The sequence below is a fragment of the Marmota marmota genome, unplaced genomic scaffold, assembly GCF_001458135.2.
Source record: "Marmota marmota marmota unplaced genomic scaffold, marMar, whole genome shotgun sequence".
Lineage (NCBI taxonomy): Eukaryota > Metazoa > Chordata > Mammalia > Rodentia > Sciuridae > Marmota > Marmota marmota.
The window spans coordinates 6,946,814-6,951,906 of NW_026000283.1; positions in this window are offsets into that span (position 1 = coordinate 6,946,814).

Consider the following 5,093-nt stretch of genomic DNA (forward strand, 5'->3'; position numbering starts at 1 on the left):
AAAAACAAAACCATAAGATTTCGCCTAGGATTTTAATCTGGGGTGGTAGGATCCCATTCTTCGAGGTCCTCACTTCTGTTTGCCTATAGATAACCCATCTCCTGCCTCAATAGGAGACTTTGGGCTTGGACTTTTGGACAATGCTGGAATTGTTAAGATTATGGGGACATTTAGAATGCATTTTACATTATAAGATGGATATGAGCTCTGTGTGGCCAGAGGTAGAATGTTATGTTTTAGATATGAGGTATCCTGCTAAAAGCTCATGTGTTAGTTAAATCAGGAAGGGTTAGAGGTGAAATGATCAGTTTAGGAGAGCTCTAACCTAATTGGTGGATTAATCCATTTGATGGATTAATAATTTTAATGGACTAACTGCTTGTTAACAGTAGGTTGTTGATTGTGGCTGGAAAAAATAGGTCACAGGGAACATGCTTTTTTTTTTTTTTTTTTTTTGGTACTAGGGGATTGAACTCAGGTTCAGTCAACCACTGAACCGCATCCCCAACTCTATTTTGTATTTTATTTAGAGACAGGATCTCACTGAGTTGCTTAGTACCTTGCCATTGCTGAGGCTGGCTTTGAACTCTCGATCCTCCTGCTTTGAACTCGAGATCCTGCCTCAGCCACTTGAGCCGCTGGGATTACAGGCATGGCCACCATGCCTGGCAGGGAACATGCTTTTGAAGATTCTATTTTGACCCTGGCTCCTTCCCTGCCTGTCTTTCTGCTTCCTGGTTTCTATAAACTGACACTTTTCCTCCACTATGCCCTTCTGCCATGATGTTCTGCCTTTCCTCAGGCCTAGAGTAATGGAGTTCACCAACCATGGACTGAACCTCTGAAACCATAAGCCCCAAATGAACTTTTTCTCTTCTATGTTGTTTTGATCAGATATTTTATTTACAGTGATGAAAAGCTGACTGACACACATGAGAAGCATAAAATGGCCATTTAGAGTAGTATCAGCTTCTAAAATATCAGAATCCTGACACCTTTCCTGGTAGAAGCATTTGTGTTTGGACACTAGAGCCTCCTAAACCACTGAATCCAAGATGTAGGGGTGAGAAGCAAATATTTTTAAGCAAAAGGGGTAATTCCTATGTCTCCCCCTTTAAGCTAGGACTATTACATTCTGGCTACAATGGAAATAAATAATATGACATATTTTGGTTTTTTAAATTTTTTTTGTAGTTGAAAATGGGCAGAAAGCCTTTATTTTATTTGTTTATTTTCATGTTGGTGCTAAGGATTGAACCCAGTGCCTGACGCATGCAAGGCAAGTGCTCTGCCACTGAGCTACAGCCCCAGCCCTTGGCCTATGTTTTAAAGCACATACTATGGGCTGGGATTGTGGCTCAGTGGTAGAGTGCTCACCTAGCATGCACAACACCCGGGATCGATTCTCAGCACCACATAAAAATAAAGGCATTGTGTTGTGTCCATCTACAAAAAAAAAAAAAAGATTCTCTTTAAAAAAAATAAAGCACATACTAGGTTCTAAAATACAGGACCCCAAGCTTGCTGGGTTCTGTCTCCTAATTGGTGCCATAATTGAGCCTTCAGTAGGTAATTTCATCATTATATTAAGCCAAATTTTTCTAGTGATGGGATACATGATAAGATGAGACATTAACATACTTCCTTTATCCTAAAATGAGTTCCTTTGTTGGAGGCAATGTTGGGTGGGATAGCATAGTGCTGGATAAGGCATTCTGTAAGTCTAAATGATGATGCTGGCAGAAGCATTACAAGCATGGAAAGCAAATCCATATTCAAAATATGCATCTATTCCTGTGAATGCATTCAGTGTCTACTCCATGATTGAAGAGGTCTAATGCAACCAGTCTTCTACCAGGTGACTATCTGATCACCTTGAAGAATGGTACAATATGGGGTCTCAGTGTTTGGTCTCTGCTGATTAGCAGATTGCCTATTCAACAGCTGTGGTAGACAAATCAGTTTCAATGAGGGGAATACCTTACTGTCAAGTTTATATATAGGCTCCATCTTGGCTGTGATGGACATTTTATACATGGGCCTACTGAGCAAGCACTAGGGTAACTTAGAAAACAAGTTGACTAACATCATTAGAATAGGTCATCTTATCTACCTGATTACTGAGAGCCTCCTCTACAATAGATACCTGTTGGAGACAATTACATAAAACATAAATATCTTTATAGCCTGGTCTATTCTAAGAGGCCCATGAATATATTTTTCTCCTAGGCCACCTTATCATCAAATTTATATCTTGCTTTTTCCACACTCTTCACTAGTCAGTCATCTTGTTAGCCTCTGCCCATGAATCAATGTAGATTAGTTCATAGGTCATTTCTCCTTCCTCCAAAGTAGACAATTAAATTTACTTCTTGGGAAGATTTTTCCTATACCTCTGTATTTAGGGCCATCCCTGAATGGGGGTATAGGATAACTGAACTTACTTTTAACAGCTGACAGCCTACTATGCAGTCCATCCAATACACTCATAGGCCTCCATTTTCTTGCTCTGTTAAATGGTCACAGAGAACTGATGGAGAGGCAGTGGTAAGTACTCTAGGAGTGTTAGGCACTTCCTTGTTCAGTTTACTTTTACTTCTTACCTCTCTGGGATCTGGTTTCATATGTAATGTCTATTTTCTTTCTTGGTACTGGGGATGAATCCAGAGATGCTTTGCCACTGAGCAATATCTGCAACCCTTTTTATTTTTTACTTTAAGACAGGATCTCACTAAGTTGCTGAGGGTCTTGCTAAGTTGCTGAGGCCAGGCTCAAACTTGAGATCTTTTTGCTTCAGCCTCCAGTGTTGCTGTGATTACAGGCAGATGCCATAGAGATCTAGTCTGCAATCTTTTTAAGAATGGAAGCCAGGAGTGGTGGCACATGTCATAATCCCAGCAGCTCAGGAGACTGAGGCAGGAGGATCAAAAGTTCAAAGACAGCCTCAGCAAAAGTGAGGCACTAAGCAACTCAGTGAGACCCTGTCTGTAAAATACAACATAGGGCTAGGGATGTGGCTCAGTGGTTGAGTGCCCATGGGATCAGTCCCCGGCACCAAAAACAACAAAACAAAACAACAAAAAAACACAATGGAATGCTGCTACATATGATAATTTGATGATTGAATGTGTCAGCTGATATCTAGTTCTTGATATGTCAGCTTATATCCAGTTGAAGTCGTATAGTTTCTTGGTGTCCTATGGTCAGAAATCTAGTCACTATGTGAAAATTAAAGGAAAAGTACTTGGGCTGGGGACGTAGCTCATTGGTAGAGCACTTGCCTAGCATGTGTGAGGTCCTAGGCTCCATCCTTAGCACCACCAAAAAACAAAACAGAACAAAAGAGGAAAATTACAATAAAAGCAACATTGAAAGAGTTTCTCAAAATGTAGTCTGGAGGCCATTATGGAAGAAGCACTTTATACTTGTGTACTTGGCATGATTCTAGGTGTTGCCTAGGATGTGAAATTTGGTCACCTCTGCATTCTGACAACAGGCATCTGAAATGACCTAAAGGATCAGAAAATTATATTGTGCTCAGAAAATAAAGATGAATATGAAGAGGTTTCTGGCTCAATTTAGGGACATTTCCATTTTGTTTGTACATTCTTTTCATTTACTTCTATCAGTCACGTAGCCCCTGTTCCTTCTCAACATATAAACTCCCACTTTTCCTGTCTTCCTTAGAACACTGATTCAGAGACTCACTGAATTGCAATTCCTAAGACCCCAAATAAAGTCCTTTTACTCTTGCAGTTTTGAGTGTAAATTGATCAACAATTACTGGGGCCTAGCAGCAAACCAGGTACTGCCTTTAAAATGGAGAATAATTGTCAAGCAAGGTAAGTATGGCTGTACTTCAACCCCCTAAGGATCTGTGCTGTGAGACTTCTATTGGGCTTCATGGAATAGCTCTGCCACAGACTCTTGCAAAATTAGTTTGCTGAGTCATAAGGCCCAAATAAAAGGGCAGCATGCACTGTAGTCCAGATTTGCTGCAGAGCTTCATATCCCACTCAAAATTGGCAGCCTTACAGGTTACTCAGTAAATGGGTCAAAGCAACATGCCCAAATATGGTCTATATTGCCTCCTAAATCCAAAGAGGCCTATTGAAGAGGGGTTTCTTTGTGGTGGATGATACAAGGAAAAACAGCTTTACTTCTGTTTTAGAGGAGATATCTTGGCATGTTCCACTCCTAGAAACATCATCTATGTAGTAAGAACCTGACCTTTCATGAGATTGTCTCCTATCCCTTGGCCATAAGGCATCTAAGATGCTTGATTTTTCCCACTCAGTAGATCATTAACATAATGTCATAAATGTAATGGACCAGAATTATGTCTATGGGACAAAAAGATAATCAAGTTCCTTCTGGAATAATATATGATGGAAAATAACAGTTTAAGATAACTCTGAGGTGAGAGAGTAAAGGTAAACTATTTGATCTTTGGTGCTGGGGATTGAACCTAGTGCCTTGTACATGTTAAGCTAATGTTGTACCACTGAGCTACAAACAGAAGGGTAAACTGTTTATTTTTATCTGACTATCTTTGCCAATAATATTTGCTAAGGCAATAGGTGCCAGAGGCTGTACTAATTTTGTCCAGGAAAGATACTATCTTGAGAACCACAGTTGTGATGGTGCTGTTATTATCTGGCTGAATTAACAATAACCCACAATCTTTCTCTAAAACCTACATGGCTTTCCCATAGGCTAACAAGGCAAGTTAAACAGGAGTGTGAGGTTAAAGTTATCACATTTCCATTTTTAAAATTCTTGGTTTTTATGGTTGTAGTGGTGCATGACTTGAGAGGCTCAGGTAGGAGGATTGCAAGTTTGGGGCCAGCCTGGGGAACTTAGCCAGACCCTATCTCAAAATTAAACAAACAAACAAACAAACAAAAAAGGCCTGGGGCATGTGAGGGGGGAAGCAAAGATATAATTAAGTGATAGAACACTTGCCTAGCATGTGTGATGCCCTAGGTTCAACCTCAAGTACCAAAAAGGAAAACATGTTTTTTGGTTTTGGCTCTAAACCCTTCAGTTGCCTAGAGATTCAAGTATGGCTTTAGTAGCAGGGATGAGAGGAA